The following is a 12,935-nucleotide window of genomic DNA, read 5'->3' as shown; positions in this document are numbered from 1 at the left end:
CTGACCCCTCTGGGGTTCAAGTTTCTCAGCTGAAAAAGAGGGGGGTATATTAAATAATTCCTAAGGTTTCTTTATTACAAATGGCCATGGTTTCTTTTTTGCAACTTATTTCTCATTTAGGAAGAAAGTAGGTAAAATGCAAGGTATAAAATATGAGTTACAGTGTATAATAGGAAATAATGAACTTTGTCTTGGTATGTTCTTTTTTTTTTCAAATAGCTTTGTTGAAGTTCAATTGATATACAATAAAGTGTATATATTTAAGGTGTACTGTTGGCAAAGTTTTGACATTTGTGTACTTCTGTGAAATCAGCACCCCACGTTTCCTCAGGCCTTTGGTATAGCCCCTCATTTCTTCCCCTCCTTTTCCTTCTTCTGCTTTGTACCCAGGCAACCATTAATCTACTTTCTGTTCCTATAGTTTGGTTAGCATTGGATAGAATTCTATATAAATGAGATCCTACAGTATGTATACTTTTTTTTTTTTGGTCTTGCTTCTGTTACACAGCATAATTATTTTGAGAATCACTCATGTTATTGCATTTATCAATTGTGTAACCCTTTATATTGCTGAGTATTATTCCATTGTAAGAATGTGACCATCCATTCACCGATTGATTTACATTTGCGTAGTTTTCAGTTTTTACATATAACAGAGGATAAAGTTGTTATGAACATTCCTGTAGTCTCTATATGGACATATGCTTTCTTTTGGGTAGATATCTAGAAGGAATGGTTGGGTCTCGTGGTAGATGTCTATTTAACTTTTAAGAAACCACAAAACTGTTTTCTGAAGTGATTGTACCTTTTTATATTCCTACCAGTAGTATATGAGAGTTCCATTTCTTCTACATCCTCACCAATGACTGGTGTGGTCATTTATTTAAATTTTAGCCACTCCAGGGGCACTTGGGTGGCTCAGTAGGTTGAGCATCCAACTTCGGCTCAGGTCATGATCTCACAGTTTGTGGGTTCGAGCCCTGCATTGGGCTCTGTGCTGACAGCTCAGAGCCTGGAGCCTGCTTCAGATTCTGTCTGTCTCTCTCTCTGCCCCTTCCCAGCTCATGCTCTGTCTCTGTCTCTGTCTCTCTCTCTCAAAAATAAATAAACATTAAAAAAAATTAAATTTTAGCCACCCTAGTGGGTGTAAGGTGGTATCTCGTGGTTTTCATTTGCATTTTCCTAATGACTTACGATGATGAGCATCTTTTTATGTGCTTATTTGGCCTCTATATATCTTCTGTATTGAAGTGTCTGTTCAGGTTTTTTCCTTCCATTTGCAATTGGATTTTTTTCTTATTATTGAGTTTTTGGAATATATATTCTTTATATATTGTAGCTATTCTTACTTTTAAGACTTGTTAGGTGGGATCAGAGCGCCAAGTCTTGGACTAATTATCCCCAATACTGAGGTAAGATCCTTCTGTACTCTATACTCAGTTCCCTGTGAGTCATGAGGTTTTCCTGTCTGGTTGGTGGGAACAGGCACTATTGGACCCGTGTGAAAACCAGGCACCATTACCTATAATTGTTTGCAGTCATTCTTTCCTTGGCCTTGGGTAATCTTTGCAAGAACATGTATTGATCAGTAGTCAGCTGAAAACTTCAGAGACTCTCTGTAGGCCTCTGAGTTCACTTTTATGCAGTTTTCTCCTTTCTGGAACTCTGTCCTGAGAATTCTAGCTGCTTTGTTCTCAACTCAAGTTGTCTGTTGGGCACTTTTTGGTTTCCCCCTCCCTACAGCGTGGTTGGAAACTCAATACAATACACTGGAACAATTTTGGGGCTCACCTTGTTTGCTTCCTTGGAGATCACTGTCATTTGTTATCTGATATCTGATGCCTTGAAAATGCCTTTTATGTGTGTTTTTTTCTCTTTCTTTCTTTCTTTCTTTCTTTCTTTCTTTCTTTCTTTCTTTATTTCTTTCTTTCTCTTTGTTTTTTTTTGCTGCTTCAAGAGAAAGATAAATTTAGTCCCGTTTACTCCATTTGGCCATAACTGGAGTAACCTTAAAATTATTTTTTCTTTGAAGTTTTCACAAAGTCTCAATGTGAGCCACTGACCATTTGGGAACTGTATTTGCTTGCTCATAATCTCACTATTGTTAACATTTTGGTGTCTATTTCTCTAGTTCTCTTTTGATTCTCTTTTTCTTAAACAACTTTATTGAAATATAATTCACATAATGTACAATTCACCCATTTAATTATACAATTCAGTGTTTTTTAATATAGTCATAGAGATGTGCAGCCATCACCATAGTCAATTTTAGAATATTTTTATCACTGCAACAAAAACTTCAAACCCTTTATCTTTCACTGGTGACTCCCCTCCATCCCAGTTCTAAGCAACCACTTTTAGATTTGCCTATTGCATATACTTCATGTAAGTGGAATCCTATAATATTTGGTCTCTTGTGGTTGACTTCTTTCATTTAACATAATGCTTTTAAACTTCATCCATGTTGTAGCATGTAGCAGTACTTCATTCTTTTTTGTGGGCAAATAATATTCTATTGTGTGGAAATAGCAAAAATTTTAAATGTACTCATCTGTTGGTGGATATTTGGATTGTTTCTACCTGTTGGCTATTGTGAATATGGCTGCTCTGAACATCATGCACATGGATTTGTTTGAGTATCTGTTTTTAATTATTTGGTATATTTCTATGAGTGGAACTGCTGGGTTGTATGGTAATTCTATGTTTATGCTTTTTGGTGTGCTGTCAAACTGATTTCCACAGTAGCTGCATTATTTTATATTTACACCAGCAATGTACAAGTGTTCCAATTTCTCTACATTCTTGTAAGCACTTTGTTATTTTTCGTGTTTAAAAATTTATATATAGGCATCTTACCGGGCATGAGGTGGATTCTCATTGTGGTTTTGGTTAGCATCCCCCCAATTACTAATGATGTTAAACATCCTTTTGTGTATCTGATGGTTATTTGTATATCTTTAAAAAAATGTCTATTCAGGTTCTTTGCCCATTTTTTAATCAAGTTGTTTGTTATTGAGTTGTAAGAGTTCTTTCAATATTCTGGATACTAAATTCTTTTCAGATATATGACTTACAAAAATTGTCTTGCATTCTGTGGATTGTCTTTTCACTTTTGTGACAGTATCCTTTGATGTACAAAAGTTTTAAAAATTTGATGAAATCCAACTTACTGTTTTTTTTAAATTGCTTCTGCTTTTGGTGTCATATCTCAGAAAATGTTGCCAAATTTAACCCATAAAGTTTCACCTTTACATTTTCTTCTAATAATTTTATAGCTTGAGTTCTTATATTTAGGCTTTTGATCTATCTTGATTCAATATTTGAAAGTGCCTTGAGGTAAGGGTCCAACTTTATTCTTTTGCATATGGCTATTCAGATGTCCTAGAACCCTTTGTTGAGAAGGCTAGTCTTTCCCCATTGAATGATCTTGCTACCCTTGTTGAAAATGAGGTGACCATAGACATATGGGTTCATTTCTGGGCTCTAAATTCTATTTCAATGGTCTATATGTCTAGTTTTATGCTAGTACCATACCATACTAAGTTTTGAAATTGAGAAGTATGAGTCCTCCTACTTTGTTCTTTTTCAAAATTGTTTTGGCTATTTTGGGTTCCTTGAAATCCCATATTAATATTAGAATCAATTTGCCAATTTCGACAAAGGAGTCAGTTGACATTTTAATAGGGATTGCATTAAATCTGTAGGTCAATTTGAGGAATAGTGTCATCTAAAAAACACTAAGTTTCTAATTCATGAACATGTGATGATTTTCTATTCATTTAAATCTTCTTTAATTTTTTCAATAATGTTTTATAGTTTTTAGCATAGGTTTTGTATTTTTACTAAATTCATTCCTAAACATTTTATTCTTTTTTTAAAAGTTAATTTTCAGATTGCTCATTGCAAGTATATAGAAATATAACTGATTTTTGTACATTGATTTTATATCTTGCAAACTGGCTGAACTTTTGGTGGATTGCTTAGATTTTCTATATACAGGATGATGTTAATTGTGAATAGAGATAGTTTTACTTCTTTTTCAATATGAATAGATTTTATTTATTCATTTATTTTTGCCTAATTGCCCTGTCTAGATGTTGCATAGAAGTGGTGAAAGTAGACATTCTTACCTTGTAGGTTTAAGATTTTATTTTTAAGTAATCTCTACACCCAATGTGGGGCTCGAACTTACAGCCCCAATATCAAGAGTTGCATACTGTACTGACTGATTCAGCCAGGTGCTTCTCTTATGTTGTTCTTCATCTTAGAAGGAAAGTGTCCAGTTTTTCACCATTAAGAATTATGTTAGCTGTAGGTTTTGTTTATTATTATTATTATTTTTTTATAGATGACTTTTATCACGTTGTGGAAGTTCCCTTCTATTTCTAGTTTGTTGAATGTATCCATCATGAAAGTGTATTGAGTTTAATCAAATTCTTTTTCTACTTTCTATTGAGATGACCATGTGGTTTTTGTTTTTTGTTATATTGATAGACTGTATTACATTAATTGTTTTTCAGATGACATCTTTGTCTGGTTTTGATACCAGGGTAATTCTGGTGTCATAAAATGAGTTGGACAGTACTTTCTCTGCTTCTAATTTTTAGAAGACTTTGTGAAGTATTAATATTCATTTTTCTTTAAATGTTTAGTAAAATTCAGCAGCCATCTGAGACTGGCTTTTATTTGTAGATAACTTTTTGTTTACTAATCAATCTCTTTACTTGTTACAGGTTTATTTATAATATCTATTTTTCTTGAATCAGTTTTGACAGTTTGTGTCTTTCTAGAAATTTATCATTTTCATCTAAGTTATCTAATTTATGCCATACAGTTGCCCATGGTATTCCTTTATAATCCTTTTCATTTCTTTTTTTAAGTTTACTTATTTTGAGAGAGAGAGAGAGAGAGAGAGAGAAAGAGAGAGAGAATCTCAAGCAGGCTCTGTAGCTGAAATCAACAGTCAGATGCCACGCAGGTGCCCCGCCTTTTCATTTCTTTTAAGTTGATTGTAATGTCTGCTTTTATTTCTGATTCTAGTAATTTGAGTCTTTTCTATTTTAGTCAGCTTAGCTAAAATTTTCTCAAATTTGTTGTCTCTCTTTTCAAACAAAAATAATTTAATCTGTATATTCTTATGTTTGTGTGTATGTGTGTGTGTATGTGTGTGTTTTACATTTAACTTTTTAATCCAACTGGGATTCATTTCAGTATATGATATAGGGAAGGAATCTCACTTTTTATTGTAAAATAGTTAACCAATGATTCCAGTACTGCTTGCTGAATAATTTATCTATCTCTAATGATTTGAAATACCACCTAATCATACACTGAGTTTTTACATACACTGTGGATTATTTCTAGGCTTTCTCTTCTTTTGTGTACGCATATCTACCAATTCTTATGATGGATAGCACACTGCTTTTAATTCTTATTATTTTAGCATTTATAAAAACCTCTAGTAATTAGAAAAAAACTTCCCTCTCACTATTTCTTAGACATTTTTGTTAGCTATTTCTGTCCATTTATATTCCAGCTAATCATTAGAATCACTTTGTCACATCACCTCTCTTCTCTCTACACCCCCTTCCCCAAATTTCCTTTGGGAGTTTATTTGATCTGAAATAAATTCATATACTACTCTGAGAAAGATTGACATTTTAAAATATTGAAGGTACATGTTGTAGGTGCTTTCCTTCCCTTTGACCTATTTTTAGTGTTGCTGACCAGTAGATTCCTGAGCTTCTTCAAGTGGAACTATGGAACTATACTTGGCCATTTCCTTATTTCTCAGGTCTTCTCTTTCTTCTTCCTTTCTGTCTCCATTAGGACTTTATTCTAAACAATCCCTTATTAACCTCTCTCTTTCCCCACACTGCTTCTCACAGTGAGAAAAATTATCTTTATCTATTTTTTTTCTTAGAAGCCATGGGGACTGTCAGTTGCTTAATTCAACCAAATAGGCCTTTACTCTGAATTTAAAAATGTCTTCAACTGTCATCTAGAATCTCACTCCCCCCAAGCCCACATGTTTTTCCCAGCCCCTCCACTCACATTTGGATTCCTCTCCTACTACTTCTTGGTTTCTAACTTCTACTTCAGCAAAACAAAAGTATTATATTTCTTTACTTTAGCAAAGCAAAATTCAGTGACATATATAATTCACCAAACACTCATCTACAGAAGATCATACAGACACACTGTTGTGCAGTATTTATTACTTAGTATCTTCCATAAAAATTCATATCCTCTTCTTCTTCTGACCCTTGCCCAAAATACACTTGAGAGAAGACGTATGTCCATTTTAATGCTACTCCAGTCATTCCTGAAGCTTTTTTGTGGTGACATTATTTAGTTGTAATTGATTATACAGAGATGCCTTGTTTAAAAAAGTACAGTGTACAAACATTTATAATATATATAAGATTATGATTACTTGTATAAATTTGATTCACCATTGGATTCATTTAAATGTTAGCTTATATGTTTTGGAAGCTATAAAAATTTAAACTGGGAACTGTTGTTTCCAACAGTGTGAAATCTCTATGTACTTATAAATCAATAATTACAAATAAATAAAATGGATTGCTTCAAACACATGGAAGAATATAAACCTTAGTATAATTTAAAACATACATGAAATTTATTATTTAATGCTTTGAAATTATATCTTCTTTACAAAGCTATTCTTGGGTGTTCATATTTTTCAAATACCTACTGTGGATACAGTTTTTAAAAATCTTTCTATAAATTCAGTCCATGAGGGAAAATGGATTAAAATCATTATGCCATTAGAGGACTCCCTCACCTAAATTCACCCACCCTGGACATTAACATAATGAATGCAGAAGACAATATGAACAGAGAGGGACCTTTTTCACCCTTTGGGAATCAGAGACTTCTAGTAGAGGACACTTATATTGAGTCTTGGAGCAGGAATAGAAGTTAACTAGACAGTGGGGTGAGAGAGGCGAGCATTCCAAAAGTAGCAAGGGATATATATGCAGAAACTTGAGAGAATGTGACAAATGTGAGAAATTACTAATATTCAGTATTGCTGGAACAAAGGATGCCTATGGGATTATGGGGAGATATGACCAGAAAGTTGAGCTGAGACCAAGTCATGACAAGCTTTGGCCTTTATTCTTTAGGCAATGGGAAATTGCTTTCAATGTATATCATGAAGGAAATATTCCTATCAGTATATTACAAAGTTCTTATCAGTATATTATGATGCTCCTATCAGTATATTATAAAGGAAAAAAAACTAAAATACTGCTTCTTTTATAATGGTCAAGGCAACCTAAAAAAAAAAAACAACAAAGCACTAGCTTCCTCTTATGAAAAGAGTATCAGCATATCAGGTTCACAACTAACTTCTTTCTGAGTTTCTTAGATTTTGTTTTTTTGTAAAGTACTTTTATCTTGTTTTCAAAGATCCAAAGTATAGAATTGTTTACTTGTTTCTAGCAGCTATATTTTTGCCTTCACAGATTGTCCCTGTCTTTGAATGTGCCTTTTGAAATGGTGTTTTCCAATTTGATTCTCAGGAGTAAGGCCTCAAGCGTGAAAAACATGATTTTTTTTTTCTTAGAAGCAAGCGAGCTTTCCTTCTTTCCTGATGTACACAGATGGTTTCAGGATGTATCAATGCTGAAAGCCATTTACAGTCAAAAGATTTTTTTGATCTTTGGCAAGCCCTAGAGGGAAGAGGAGATTAATGTCACATGTCATTCCCAACATCAGACTGGAGGAAGGGTTAGTAACTACAATGAATGTTTGAGTCTTAAGTTTAAGAGAAGCTTGCACCTTCGGCAATATTTGTGCAGCATGGCAGTGATGACTGAGAAAACATGCAGGACTTCTAGGAGGGGCTGGGAGGCACACTGGTTGCCTTGGGATGCAGTGGGAAAGGAGGGGTGACTGTTCCCCAATTTTTAAAATCAGTGAAACTTTAAAAAGTTACTTTGTATAATTGTAGTTATTTCCTGAGGGATTTTGTTGTTGTTGTTGTTATTGGTGGTGGTGGTGGTGCTTTGTTTTGGCTGCAAAATCAAAAAGACTAAAATAATGAAGTTATGAGGAAGGAGCTCCAGTCACTGGGGAATGAAGGATAGAGAATTAAGCTCCCAGTCTTCGCCACTGGGCTCTTAATAGAATATGAAAGTTGCACTACACATCAAACCCATTCATTTCCTCAGAAGGTCTGAGTAGCTAACACTCTGACATCACACCATGATTTGGGAGTAGAGGTGACCAAGAATGGAACAGAAGGAAGAGGTAAACCTGAGGTTCAAAGGTGATTTTTGTGCTTCCAACAGAAATAGAATGGAGTAGGCACAGGTGATGAATAAATTAATGAATTAGCTAGTTCAGGAGAAGAAATGTACACTTCAAAAAGTAGGCTGTGCCTTTGATTTTTTCCTTTTGATTGTTTTCTTTCAATTTTTACAGAAAGCCCTTTTCAAAATAGCAGTTTAATATGCCCTAAAGAAGATAAGGAAAAGAGCTTTTGTTTGAATTGAAATCTGGGCCAGAATTTAAAAAGGGAATGGTGTATCCTTGAGGTCCTGGCAAGGTAATGGTAATGGCAGTGAAAAAGTTCTCAGGAGGTGGTGAAGTTTCAGAAGTGAGTGAGTAAAGATCACTTGTATGGTTACTGTTCCCATGAGAGATTCTCCCCGTGAGCTCTTCTGTGCTGAAAACTGGAAGGAATTTGCATTAACTTGGGAGGCTATTTTCTTGGAAAAGCCTTTTAGACCTTAAGTTACTTGCAAAAGACTGTTTTGACAAGGTTCATGAAAATGGTGTCAGGAAAAGGAAATTACTTGCTTTAATAACTCTGACATTATTGGTGTTCAGTGTTTTGCATTCCGTTTGGTGATTTGCATACAGATGGGGCCATGTGGACTCAGAACAGAGTTCCTTTGTGTTTCTTTCCATTTCTACCACTACAAGAAAATGAGTCAGACATGCAGATCAACTTGTCCTAAAAGAGCCAGTGATTTTAATTAGTTTTAAGACAGAAGTTAACCTAAATACGGCATTGGGATTAGAATTGGAAGAATATTGTTCTGTTTAACTGTTTTTATCTTAGCCTAGCACCTACAAAACTTTCACATTTCCATTGGATTTCAGAGCTGGTGGGGCTTAGAAATCACATAGTTCAGTCTCCTAGCTTTGGGTTAGCTTTTCCCACTGTTGTGCTTTCTCTCTTTAAAAAATGTGAAACACAATGGCTATCCATTAAGTTTAGGGAACATAAGTATCCTTAATGCATCCTTGCTGATTTAGATTTTGATTTTTCTACAGATGTTGTAGTCAATTCATGTGTTACTACCTGAATGTAGAAATTGTTGCACTGGACATCTCTGAACCTTGTAGACTTGAGGATCCTTGAATCTTTGAAGCCTTTTAGGAACACATCTTGACATTTCAGAGATACAACCTTTTTGAGACTCAAACTCCCATCTTTAAAACGAAGTATTACAAATTGTCCTTCTGTCTTATGAGAATTCAAGCTATTTGTTCAACATTCCACTTGTCTAGAATACTCTGCCTCTTTTCTTCACCTTTCTTTCCTTGAAAACTCTGCTCAAGTCTCAGTTCCTCCAAATGTAATGATCTCTTTAGCTTCCTTTACATTACTATTCAAATCTTTTGGCAAGTGATGTCATTACAAGGTATTTTTTTTTACACTGTGGTTATTTATTATTATGTGACTTTTAGCATTTTGATACCTTATATAAGCTCCAGATTGCTTTTAAAGGGTGAAAGCCATGACCTTTCCAACTTCACGTTGTTTTTTAAGTTTATTTAATTATTTTGAGAGAGACAGAGGCAGCACGAGTGGTGGAGGGGCAGAGAGAGAGGGAGAGAGAATCCCAAGCAGGCTCCATGCTGCCGGTGTAGAAATCAATGCAGGGCTCTGTCATATGAACCATGAGATTGTGACCTGAGCAGAAACCAAGAGTCGGACGCTTAACTGACTGAGCCACCCAGGCGCCCCCAACTTTACATTTAATAGAATGCATCTTTAGAGGGTTTAGTACATATTATATGTTTAGCAAGTAATTATAATTTTGATTTTATATTGCCATGCATATTTTGTTCTTAACAAAAACACTTTTACAAAAGCTTAGCAAATGGAGGTGTACATTAAGACATTTATTTTTAAAGTGCAGCACTTTGGATCTCTTTTATTTCTTAGTGTGAAAGATACATCTATAATATTATATCTATAAATTTAATATCTACACTATTAATTTACCTTATGTTTTAAACTTAGCATTATAAAAATACAGTTATTATTTTTGGTGACAGTTTCTAAGCTCAAAATTTTGAAACATCTTGAATCTGTGTTCGAATATGTCATTTTGATACTAAAAATAAAATTCTGACAATAAAATGTCAAGTTCTATGAAAGCAGGAAATAAGGCAAATGTATTTTTATTGAAGAGACTGTGGAAACCAAGTCACTTCAAAAGAGATCAAAATTAGAGAATACTTTGTTCTAAATATCTAAATATCCCAGCTGAGGTAATAAGTACTACAGTTAGGTCTTAAAATTGCCTAAAACATTATGAGGTGATGGGCCCTGAATTTTTATGAGATTTAGCTCCAAATCTCTGATTCACATGTGTTTTATAAAGGTAAAGAACTTGCTATTTTTTGCTCATCAGATCCAATCAGCATAATGTCAACAATGTAAGGACCAGTGGATTCCTTTCTTATTGCTTCTATAACAAATTACCACAAAGTTGATGTCTTACAACAATACAAATCTATTATTTTATAGTGATAGTGGTCAGAAGTCCTAAAATTAGGTGTTGGCATGGCTACATTCCTTCTGGGAACTTCAGGGGGAAATCCATTTCCTTGGGGTTTTTTTCAGCTTTTTTAGGACACCTGCGTTTCTTAGCTTGAAAGCCCCTTCCTCTCTCTTCAAAACCAACAGATAGCATCTTCAAATCTTTCTCTCTTTGTCTCTCTTACTTTCTTTTCTTCTCTCTCAATCTCTTTCTGATTTCTGATGTCGTCATTCATTGTATTTTCTTCTTTCTCTCTCTGACTCTGACCGTCCTGCCTTCCTCTTATACTGACCTTGTGATTACCAAACAGACTAAATTAAATTAGGATGTCCCCCTTCTCCATGCAGAGATCTGACTCTAGTTGTGAGTCTAATGACAATAAGTTGTTGGGATAATGGATTTCCCCCTTGAGGGGATAAGCCCTAGAAACATGGGCATCCTGCCTGGACAGCTGTTCTGGTGAGGTTAATATAATGTTTTTAAGCAAGGGAAGGCTCCCCAGATCATAGCAGAGCAAGCTTCTTACACTGGCAGAAGAGGTTCAGAATTACTTGAGTTTTCAAAATTCTAAGTTTCATCTAAGTGAAAATAGATGCCCCTATTTGTCCACTGACCTCCAGCATCATAACTTTCAAGGGAACATTAACTGGTTGTGAATCCTGTAAATCAAAAAATTAAATTTTGTATTTGTTTTTCAGCAATATTGGTCTTATGGATAAAAGACATAAGAGATTCTTTTAGGGCTGCCATAGAAACTTTTTACTTCTATGACAGACTTGAAATGAGAGTTTAAAGACCTAAGGGTCTTTTTTCTCTTTTTTTAAAAGGAAGTCAGTGACCTCAGAAGAATCCAGCTCATACTGCTGTCTTCGTAATTATCTCCATTGACATATTGACCTAATGGTCAAGTGCAACAGCTGCTTGAGCCCCCACAGAACTCTATCACACTCATCTAGAGCTGATAATTTGCTTAAGTATTAATGTCACCATGTGTATCTTGGATTTTTCACCTCCCATTTCTCTTTGGCTAGGAATTCAGTAGTACATTGAAGTCGAAAGACATGATCCAAATGGAATTCAACATGGGAACATGTTAGAAAGGCAAATTCTCAGGCCCTGCCCCAGACATACTGAATCAGGATCTCCAGGAGAAGGGCCCAGGGATCTGCGACTTACAAACCCTCCTGGTGATTTTGAGGAATGCTCAAGTTTGAGGAGCAGGAACCATCTCTAGGTTTGCTGAAAGAACAAAAGGAAGAGGTTGTAATTATTACAACTTAGAAGCTCAGAGCAGGAGACTTTGCAGAGCTGAAATTCAGACCTCTGAGGAGGAGGTGTACTGCTTGGTGGTCCTGGAATCTGAGTTCCAAAGAGGTTCTCCATGGGCTTGGGACCCGTACCTCTGAAGACAGGGCATTCTCTGGATAGTGATTTCTCTGGGTGTGGGGGGAGAGAGTGGCGCTAACTCTGCAAGTGTTGGAAGAACTGCAAACTGATTCACTGCCGCTGCAGGAAGGAACCGCCGTTTTCACTGCTGAGGTGAGGAAGCTGGGCTGGGAGGATAGGATGCTTATAGGAACTGCAAGATGAGTCTCTTCCTCCTCCTTGAGACTTGCATTCTCTCTCCAGTGCCCTAGGTGGGAAGGGCCTAATGTGGATCCAATCTGCAATGCAGAAATAGGGTTTGCAGAGTCCTGGCCTGGCATCAGAAAATAAGAGTATAGAAGGGAGGGTTTGAAACAGAGAGACAATAACTTAGTGAGTAATATAATTAATTGTTGGAGCTTCCTGACTAATTTGTTTTAAGAAAAAGTATAAGAAGTGTTTAGCCATTAATAGAAAATTAATTCTGAAAATACAAGTTCCCAATAATTTCTTTAGGCCAGTGGATTCATTTAATAAATAAATAATTGCTCTTTTTTTTTAAGTAATTTTTTTTAATGTTTATTTTATTCTTGAGATAGAGACAGAGCATGAGCAGGGGAGGGGCAGAGAGAAAGGGAGACATAATCGGAAGCAGGCTCCAGGCTCTGAGCTGTAAGCACAGAGCTCAATGCGGGGCTCAAACTCGTGAACCATGAGATCATGACCTGAGCCAAAGTTGGGCAATTGACTGTCTGAGCC

General features: G+C 35.4%; 1 pseudogene; it reads right to left on the bottom strand.

Moving 5' to 3' along the window:
- LOC124508316 (retinol dehydrogenase 14-like) overlaps nt 1-12,194 on the bottom strand; it is a 75,539-nt pseudogene extending 63,345 nt beyond the window's left edge.
- Nucleotides 12,195-12,935: the final 741 nt, after the last annotated feature.

Source organism: Lynx rufus, unplaced genomic scaffold, assembly GCF_022079265.1.
Source record: "Lynx rufus isolate CCGP_SWC_20201006 ecotype Redwood Valley unplaced genomic scaffold, mLynRuf1.p SCAF_13, whole genome shotgun sequence".
NCBI lineage: Eukaryota > Metazoa > Chordata > Mammalia > Carnivora > Felidae > Lynx > Lynx rufus.
This window is presented reverse-complemented; position numbering and strand designations above follow the sequence as displayed.